Below are 11,309 nucleotides of genomic sequence, written 5' to 3' on the forward strand. Positions count from 1 at the left end.
TAAGATTTTCAAATTTTAGGGATTTGGTCCTCGATTTGAGGTCCGATTTTAAAATAAATTATATATTTGAGTTCGTGGGTGAATGGGTAATCAGGTTTTGGTTTGAACCTTGGGTTTTGACCATGTGGGTCGGGGGTCGATTTTTGACTTTTTGGGGAAAACATTAGAAAGCCTATTTTCATGCATTAGAATCGATTCATTTAGCATTTATTGATATCGTTAAGTAAATTGTTGCTAGACACAAGCGAATTGGTGGTGGAATCAAGAGGTAAAGCGGTAGTAGAGGCTTGAATTGTGTTTGTGGCATTGAGGTAAGTGTTTGGTCTAACCTTAACTTGAGGGATTAGGAGTTGTGTCTTATTTGCTATGTGTTAATTGTTGAGTACGACGTATAGGTGTGGTGACGAGTATCTATATGTCGGTGTCAAGCATGCCCGTCTTATACTATGATTAATGTGACTTTGTTTCGTATTGTTCATGCTTTATATGATGATTTCTATTGGTGAACAAGGCTTGTGAAAGTACTACTGGTAATTGAACATTGTAGAGCGTTGGCTCAAGTTGAGAATTGAGTTGTGAAGTGATTGAGGAAAAGAGAAGAGGTTTATGATATTGTCTCCCTTGCTGGGATGTTATTGCTTTTGATATTATCTCCCTTGCCAGGATGATATTACTCATAATATTATTTCCCTTGCCAGGATATTGTTGTTATGCTATTGTTCCCTTGCCGGGATTTCATTGTGATATTATTGATTCCCTGTGCCCAAATTGCTTTATGATTGTTGCTTGGGTGAGGAAGAGTGTAAAGCACGAAGGGTGATGTCGTGCATGATTTTGAGAGTGTTAATGCACGAAGGGTGATGCCGTGCCGATATTGTAAGGTAAAAGCACAAAGGGTGGTGTCGTGTCGCATGATGTACAATGCTGTGCCATCATATGAGTGATAATGCACGAAGGATAATTTCGTGCCATGATTATGTAAGGTAAAATCATGAATGGTGATGTCGTGCCGATTCTATTGATTTTTATGGTGAGGATGAGAGTAAAAGCACGAAGGGTGATGCCATGTACGTGTTGTTGAGTTCTTGATTCTTGCTGATAATTGAATTATGGCTTTCTTTACATTCATCTATTGGTTTTCTGTTGTTACCTGATATTCCCCGTAGCATGTTTTCTCCCTCCCATCTTTAACTGTAAATTTCTGCCTTTATTTTTCCGTTATATATGATTTAACTGCACAGATTTATTTGATAGTCTTGTCCTAGCCTCGTCACTACTTCGCCGAGGTTAGGCTACGCACTTACCAGCACATGGGGTCGGTTGTGCTAATATTACACTCTGCACTGTGTGCAGATCCCGGTGTTGCACCTTTTGGACCACAGTGAGGTTGTTACCTTTAGTCTATCAGGCGACCCGAGGTAGTCCTGCAGGCATCCGCAGGCCTTGGCGTCTCCTTCTATCTTGTCATTCTGTTTCTTTCATGTATTTCAAAGACAACTTTGTATTTATCTTTCAAACCACTATTTGTAGTATTCTTAGTTAGTCTGTGAGATTGTGACATCAGTTATGGGTGGCTTATGTTATGGAGTTGTATCAGTATTAGCTTAAGTTGTTAAATTTCATTCTTCCGCTTTATTATTTCCGTTATTTATAAATTGTTAACTCGCAATTGTTAAGGGATTAAAAATGAAAAAAAGGTTAAATAATTGGAATAATCGGTTTGCCTAGCTTTCACTAGTAGGTGCAATCACGACTCTCGAGGGTGGAAAATCCGGATCGTAACATGTAAATGCGATACATTTTTTGAACCGACAAACTTGCTTTTCCAGTATGTGTTTTGTTTTTCTCATTTTTTATTTACCTTTTTTTTAAATTCTAAGAATCTATTAATATACTCACCACTAATTCTATTTGCAATGATAGGTGTCACTATGAATAGTAATCTCCTGTTTGTCCATAGATTTTTTTTCTTTTTTCGAATTTTCCTTTCAAAAACGTGTTTGTCTATGAAATTTTGTAACTTTTTTTTGGAAATTTTTCGAAAATGAGTTTTTCAAAAATTAAAAAGTGGTTTTGATCACTTTTCTAGAAAACTTCTTTCTCCCACTTACAAAACTGTAATATTTTTCAAGTGAAATGCATGTCCAAACATAATTTTAAATTTCAAATATTATTTTTCAACTTAACTCCAAATAGTAGTTTGTGTCAAAATTTTGAAATTCTTATGTCCATACGCCTACAAAATCACTAATACTACTATTGTTTATGAACAACCTTAAATAGGAAGGGATGCTAGACAATTTATATTACAGCTTTCTCTATGAAATGAATGGTGACTTATCTCCCCCAATTAAGAGGGCCGTTAATTATAGATCTCTAAGAGAAAGTATGTGATGCTTTCATTATGTTTCTATTTTGTGTGTTCATGTGTATTTTTGTTATACACATAGATTTTATATTCTGTAATCATTCGTGTCTTACAATTATATCTTTATTTTAAATATAAGTTTAGTTATTTTAATTTTTTGTTTCTCCCATATCCATAATATATAGAAAAATGTATATTCTTGCGCGAAGCGCGGGCAAATTAACTAGTAAATAATAATAATACAAAGTGCATAAAAAGCATATAAACTATAAAGGACATTTAATGTACTAAAAGAATAATAGAGTGCTGGGTTGTGCAATGGTCAAAGGCTAGATTTAAAAGTAAATTTATTATTTGGAGTCCTAGGCTTAATTCCTGCCATCTACAATTTTTTTTCTCTTCTTTTTTATTTTTTATTTCTTTTCATTATTTGGTTTACGTATTTACAATAACACCAATAACAACTCAGTCAAATTTTACTAGTGGGGTCTGGGAGGGTAGTGTGTACGCAGACCATACCCCTATCCCGATGGAGTAGAGAGGTTGTTTCCGAAAGACCATCGACTCAAGAGAACGAAAAGAGACAATATATCAGTACTATCAACAAAAACCATAGAAATAATAGCAGTATCATAAAAATCAGAAAATAGATGAAAAGCAAAGCAATAACCGGTAAATAGATCCGCCACTATAAAAAATTGAAGAGTAGTGAATACAACATTAATCACTAGCAGTCTAAGACAAAAAGTCCTATCAAAATAGCATCATATTGGTACGAAGCCTTTTATTATTTCGTTAAAAAAATTTACCAATATGTTTAATAGTTATTATTTTGTATTATATGCAATATGAAGTTAATTTTTTTCTCTTTTTATTTTCAACATATGAGTTTGATTTTATAATTAAAATTTTCCATAAGAGAAATTTGATTAATTTATACATTTCAATTTATTCCTTGAAATTCTTTTATTTTTTAATATTTTTTAATTTAATTATTAAAATTTTAGTTATGTATATACTATATGCCTTTCATAGTTATAATATTTAAATTTAAATCATTAATAGGTGATAAATCCCAAAATAAGTGTAATAACACAACCGCGGAAATAAACACAGCCCGACATCGGGGTGCCACCAGTCATGAGCATCTAATATAAGTCTAAGAGTATGAAAGAGTTTATACGATCTACTACAGAACTAGAACAAGGAAAGTAAGATAGGAGGGAGAAACACTGGACTGGGAATGCCGAGCAGTGTCACGATCCGGATTTCCCACCCTCGGGAGTCGTGATGGCGCCTACTCGTGAAAGCTAGGCAAGCCACGTATTATAGAATCACTAACTCTTTTATTTAATCCTTTCTAACAATTTAAATTAGCATGCGATCAACAGTGAAATATTAACGATAAATAAATACAAGCGGGAGACGTAATCTGATAACTTAGCCAAAACCAGTACGACAATACTAATATATATCTCTACCTGGAATCCGGTGTCACAATATCACGGACCAATACGAGTACTACATATAAATGTCTAGAAAGAAAGGTACAATCTGTCTCAGAAGTAAATGAAAACAGAATACATATGAAGATAGAAGAAAACGTCGGGCCTGCGGACGCCGGTAGGACTACCCCGGGATCTCTAACTGGACTGAAGGCAGCCACCCAAAGCTACGGTCCACAAGCTGCCGCTTCGGGATCTGCACATAGTGCAGAGTGTAGTATCAGCACAACCGACCCCATATGCTGGTAAGTGTCTGGCCTAACCCCGACGAAGTAGTGACGAGGCTAGGACCAGATTACCAGATAAACCTGTGCAGTTATATAATATGCAACATAAAATAAAACAGGAATAAACAAGTAAAGATGGGAGGGGGGACATGTTGCGGGGGAATATCACTACCAACAGTAAATTAAGAGAAAGGCATAAGGGCAAACTAGAATTTACAGCAAAACAATAAGGAACTCGTAACCAATCCATAAACACTTTGTATTCTCAATTGTGGCGGCACGAAACCCAATTCCCAAATCATATTAACACTGTTGCGGCGTGCAACCCGATTCATATTATTTATCACAGTTGTTGCGTGCAACCCGATCCAATTATATCATTGTTGCAGCACGCAACCCGATCCAAATATAATATTGTTGCGGCGTGCAACCTGATCCAAATATAATATTATTGTGGCGTGCAACCTGATCCAAATATAATATTGTTGCGGCGCGCAACTCGATCCACATATACAGTTCAACACTAATCACAAAAAGAGTCCCGGCAAGGGATCAATAAATAAACAACACTATCCCGGCAAGGGAATCAATAAAGAAACAACACTATCCTGGCAAGGGAATCAACAGTATGAGTAAATACGTCCCGGCAAGGGAAAATCAGCTATAACCAAACTTGTTCCAATATCTAACTACCTCAACTAGCACCAATACTCAATCATAAGTAATTCCCAAGAGAATAATCATAATCCTTGCTCAACACAGAGAATCAACAATTTAGGCATTTGTAGTATTTATTAAGAACACAAGAATTCCAATTTGAGACTCACGGTCATGCTTGACACCAACATATAGATACTCCTCACCATGCCTATACGTTGTACTCAACAAGTAACACGTAGCAAATATGACACAACTCCTAATCTCTCAAGCTAAGGTTAGACCAAACACTTACCTCGAACTTCCACGGCCAACTCAACCCTCAAACACCGCGTTTTCTTTTGAATTTGTCTCTAAAACAATTGTATCTAGACATAATCGACTTAATAACATCAATAAGCGCTAAACAATCTAATTACAATGCTTAATTATAGATTTCCAATCATTCTTCCCAAAAAGTCAAATATCGACCTCGGGCCCGCTTGGTAAAAACACGAGGTTCGAACCAAAACACGATCACACATTCACCCACGAGTCCGAATATGTAATTAGTTCCAAAATCCGACCCCAAAATGAGGTCTAAATCTCAATTATACAAAAAGCCCTAACTCTACCCAAATCCCTAATTTTCTACCCTTAAGAACATGATTTAGGCCTAGAAATCTAATGGGTGTTAATGAAAATTGAAGAAAAATGAGTCTAAGATTACATACCTATGGATTTGTGGTGAAGTTCTCTTTCAAAAATCGCCCAATTTGGAGTTTGGAAGAAGAAGTTATGAAATTTTGGTGAAATCCCGTATGTTCTGTTACTGTTTAAAAATGACTGGACAGGCCTTCATCGCATTCGCGATAGGCCTATCGCGTTCGCGATGGGTCAGGCCTAGGTGACCTTCGCGTTCGTGGAGCTTCAGCTCCAAGAACCTTCGCGTTCGCGGTCAGACGGTCGCGTTTGCATAGAACAAATGTGAAACCCCTCCCCCATGCCTTTAACCTTATGCGTTCGCGAGTGCCTGGATGCGTTCACAAGAGAAAACTGGCACTTGAAGAAATTGCCTTACGCGTTCGCGAGTGGAACCACGCGAACGCGAAGCACAAAACCTCTGTGCACTGAGACAGCAAAAACCTGCATTTTTTCCTAAGTTCAAAACCTTCCAAAACCCATCCGAAACTCACCCGAGCCCTCGGGGCTCCAAACCAAACATGCATACTAACTCAAAAAAAATCATATGAACATATCCATGCGATCAAATCGCTAAAATAACGTCTTAAACAATGAATTTAGCATAGAAATCTAAGAAAAATCTCAAAACTTTCAAAGTATCAATTTTCACTACTACGGGTCCGAATCACCTCAAACAACTTCCGTTTCTTACCAAATTTCACAGACTCATCTTAAATCACATAAAAGACATGTATCGGGTACCGAAACCAAAATACGAGCCCGATACCATCAGGTTTTAAACATGTTTCATTTTCAAAACTCATAAATAATCCTAGAAAATAATTTTCTTTAAAAAATTCATTTCTCGAGCTTGACACCTCGGAATTCGATTCCGGGCATACACCCAAGTCCCATTTTTTTCCTACGAACCCTCTGGGACTGTCAAATCATGGGTCCGGGTCTGTTTACCCAAAATGTTGACCGAAGTCAACTTAAATCCATTTTAAAGTCAAAATTTATCATTTTTCACAGATTTTCACATAATGGCTTTCCGGTTATGCGCCCGGACTGTGCACACAAATCGAGGTGATGCTGAAAAAGGTTTTTAAGGCCTCGGAATGCAGAATTTATTTCTAAAATAAGTGATGACCTTTTTGGGTCATCGCATTCTCCGCCTCTAAAACAATCATTCGTCCTCGAATGGATATAAGAAGGAAGTACCTGAGTCGGGGAAAAGATGGGGATTACAACACCATATATCGGAATCGGACTCCCTGGTCGATGCCTCAGCAGGCTAACCTCTCCACTGAACACGAACAGAAGGAAAGCTCTTCGATCTCAACTGATGAACCTGCTGGTCTAGAATAGCAACCGGCTCCTCCTCATAAGACAATTCCTTATCCAACTAGACAGTGCTAAAATCTAACACATGGGATGGATCACCGTGATACTTCCGAAGCATGGACACATGAAATATTGGATCCATGACTGATAAGCTCGGCAAAAACGCAAGTCTGTAAGCCACCTCTCCCACTCGATCAAGAATCTCAAACAAGCCAATAAACCTAGGGCTAAGCTTGCCCTTTTTCCCAAATCTCATCACTCCCTTCAGAGGCGACACTTGGAGCAATACGCGCTCGCCGACCATGAAAGCCAAATCACGAACCTTATGGTTGGCATAACTCTTTTGCCTGGACTGAGCTGTACGAAGCCTATCCTGAATAATACTGAACTTTTCCAAGGCATCCTATACTCGATCTGTACCCAACAACTGAGCCTCTCCTGGCTCAAACCATCCAACCAGCGACCGGCACCGCCTACCATACAAAGCCTCATAAGGAGCCATCTGAATACTCGACTGGTATCTGTTGTTGAAGGCAAACTCTGCTAAAGGTAAAAACTGATCCCACGAGCCTCCAAAGTCAATGACACAAGCTCAGAGCATATCCTCCAAAATCTGAATAGTCCGCTCGGATTGCTCGTCCGTCTGAGGATGAAACGATGTGCTCAACTCAACCCGCGTGCCCAACTATGCTGAACTGCCCTCTAGAAATGTGAGGTAACTACGTACCTCAATCCGAAATGATAGACACAGGCACATCATGAAGACGAGGAATCTCCCGGATATAGATCTTAGTTAACCTCTCGGAAGAATAAGAGACTGCCACAGGAATAAAATGTGCTGACTCGGTCAGCCTATCGACAATAACCCACACTGCATCAAATTCCCTCTGAGTCCATGGGAGTCCAACAACGAAGTGTATAGTGATACGCTCCCACTTCCACTCAGGAATCTCAATTTTCTGGAACAAACCACCGGCCTCTGATGCTCGTACTTAACTTGCTGACAGTTCAAACACCGAGCCACATGTGCAACAATGTCCTTCTTTATTCTCCGCCACCAATAATGCTGCCGCAAATCCTGATACATCTTAGTAGTGCCCGGATGAATAGAGTACCGAGAACTATGGGTCTCCTCTAAAATCAACTCTCGGAGTCCATCCACATTAGGCACACAAATTCGACCCTACAATCTCAAAACTCCATCATCACTTAAGGTAACCTGCTTGGCACCTCCGTACTGCACTGTGTCTCTAAGGACACACAAATGGGGATCATCATACTGCATATCACGGATACGCTCCAATAAGGAAGAACGAGCGACCGTGCAAGCTAACACACGTCTGGGCTTAGAAACATCCAACCTCACGAACTGATTGGACAAAGCCTAAACATCCAAGGCAAGCGGCCTCTTACCAACCGGAATATAAGCAAGACTGCCCATACTCGCTAACTTCCTACTCAAAGTATCGACCACCACATTGGCCTTTCCCGGATGATATAAGATGGCGATATCATAGTCTTTAAACAGCTCCAACCACCTTCTCTGCCTCAAATTTAGCTCCTTATGCTTGAACAAGTACTGCAGCCTCTTGTGATCCATGAAAACCTTACATGCCACACCATACAGATAATGCCTCCAAATCTTCAATGCGTGAACAATGGCTACCAACTCCAAATCATGAACCAGATAGTTTTTCTCATGAATCTTCAACTGCCGCGAAGCATAGGCAATGACCTTTCCATCCTACATCAACTCCGCACCAAGTCCAATACGAGATACATCACAATAAATTGTATATGGCCCTGAACTTGTGGGCAAAACCAATACTAGTGCCGTAGTCAAAACTGTCTTGAGCTTCTGAAAGCTCGCCTCACACTCATTCGACCATCTGAACTGGGCACCCTTCTGGGTCAACCGGGCCATCGAGGCTGCAATAGACAAAAACCCCTCCTCAAACCAACGATAATTGCCTACCAACCCTAAGAAACTCCGAATCTCTGTAGTTGCTGCGGGTCTAGGCTGGTTCTTGACTGCCTCTATCTTATTCGGATCAACCTGAATACCCTCTACTAATACGACATGACCCAAGAATGCAACTAAACTCAACCAGAACTCACACTTCGAAAACTTGGCATAGAACTGACTATCCCTTAAAGTCTGAAGAACCATCCTAAGATGTTGCTCGTGCTCCTCCTGGCTAAGGGAATAGATCAAAATATCATCAATGAAGACTATCACGAACGAATCCAAATAAGGTCTGAACACTCGGTTCATCAAATCCATAAAAGTTTCTGGGGCATTTTTCAACCCGAATGACATCACCAAGAACTCATAATGCCCTTATCGAGTGCGGAAAGCGGTCTTAGGGACATCAGACGCCCTAATCCTCAACTGATGGTATCCAGATCTCAAGTCAATCTTCGAAAATACCTTGGCACCCTAAAGCTGATCAAACATATCAACAATCCTCGGCAACAGATACTTATTCTTGATTGTAACCTTGTTCAACTGTCGATAATCAATACACATTTGCATCGATTCGTCCTTCTTCTTAACAAATAACACCGGCCCACCCCAAGGCAAAATTCTAGGTCTAATGAAACCTTTTTCAAGCAAGTCTTGCAACTGCTCCTTCAACTCTTTCAACTCAGGCGGGGCCATACAATTTGGCGGAATAGAAATGGGCTGAGTGCCCGGAGCTAAATCAATGCAAAAGTCAATATCCCTGTCGGGTGGCATACCTGGCAGGTCTGAAGGAAATACCTCAGGGAACTCACGAACAACCGGCACAGAATCAATAGAAGGAACCTCGACACTAGAATCACGAACATATGCCAAATAGGCCAAAAACCCCTTCGCGACGATACGCCGAGCCTTTACATAAGAGATGACAGTACGGGTATAATGATTAAGAGTCCCTCTCCACTCTAAACGAGTTAAACCTGGCAAGGCTAAGGTTACAGTCCTGGCATGATAGTCCAAGATAGCGTGGTAAGGTGATAACCAGTCCATTCCCAGTATGACATCAAAATCAACCATGTCCAGAAGTAATAAATCCATACGAGTCTCAAGACCCCCAATCGTAACTATATAATAATGATGGACTCGATCTACCATAATAGAATTACCCACCGGTGTAGACACATATACAAGAGTACTCAAGGAATCACTAGACAGGACTACATACGGTGCAAAATAGGATGACACATAGGAGTATGTAAACCTTGGATCAAATAAAACTGAAGCATCTCTGCCACAAACCAGAATAGTACTTGTGATAACTGCATCAGAAGCCTCAGCCTCAGGCCTGGCTGGAAGAGCATAACATCGGGGATGGGCCCCACCACCCTAGACTACATCTCTAGGACGACCTGCAGTTGACTGGCCTCCACCTCTAGCGGTCTGAGCATCACCTCTAACACCTCTACCTCTACCTCTACCCCCACCCCTAGCTGGCGGAGCGGGCGGCGGAACACCTGGTGCCTGAACCATAGCACGAGAACCCTGCTGTTACGACTGAGTACCTACCAATCTCGGACAAGCCCTCCGGATATGACTATACTCACCACACTCAAAGCATCCACCTGAGTGATGCGATTAAGGAAACTGAGACTAACCCTGGCGACGCGAATGACCACCCCAAAAACTCTGGAGCGGCGGTGCACTGATAGGAGCTAGTAGTGCACTGTAGGGCTGCTGATCAGAATACTGCATATGAGAACCACGGCCACCTGAAGCACCGTGAGAAACCTGAAGTGCTGACTGAAAAAGCCTAGGACGATGGCCTCTACCATACAAATCCCTACCTCCAAATGAGGCACCACTGAATCTGCTTGAATGATAAGGCCTCTTGTTCGACCCCTGACCACCCCCTGCGACAGAACTATCTCAACTCTCCTGACCACATTGGTCGCTTCCTAGAAAGAAATCTCACTCTCTGTCTCCTTAGCCATCTGAAGTCGAATCGACTGAATAAGTCCCTTACTGAACCTCCTCACCCTCTCTCTCTCTCTCTTTCTCTCTCTATCTCGGTGGGAAGTATGATAAGAGCATGACGGTCCAAGTCGATGAATCTGGTCTCATACTGAGTAACAATCATAGAACCCTGCTGGAGACGCTCAAACTGCCTTCGATAGGCCTCTCTCTGAGTGATGGGGAGAAACTTCTCCAGAAATAGCTGAGTAAACTACTCCCAAGTCAAAGATGGTGATCCGGCTAGTCTAGCCAAATAATAGTCTCTCCACCAAGTCTTGGCGGATCCAGATAAGCGAAAAGTAGCAAAATCGACCCCATTGGTTTCTACTATCCCCATATTCCTGAGAACCTCATGACAACTATCTAGATAATCCTGGGGATCTTCAGAAGATGCACTGCTGAAAGTAGTAGGGAAGAGATTGGTGAACCTATCCAATCTCCACAAAGCATCGGCATACATAGCTGCTCCATCATCGGTCTGAGCTACCATACCCGGCTGAACTGCTCCAACTAGCTGAGCTGTTGGAGTTTGAAACTGGGGAGCCATCTACTCCGTAGTGTGAGTGGCA

Source organism: Nicotiana tabacum, chromosome 1 (assembly GCF_000715075.1).
Source record: "Nicotiana tabacum cultivar K326 chromosome 1, ASM71507v2, whole genome shotgun sequence".
Classification (NCBI taxonomy): domain Eukaryota; kingdom Viridiplantae; phylum Streptophyta; class Magnoliopsida; order Solanales; family Solanaceae; genus Nicotiana; species Nicotiana tabacum.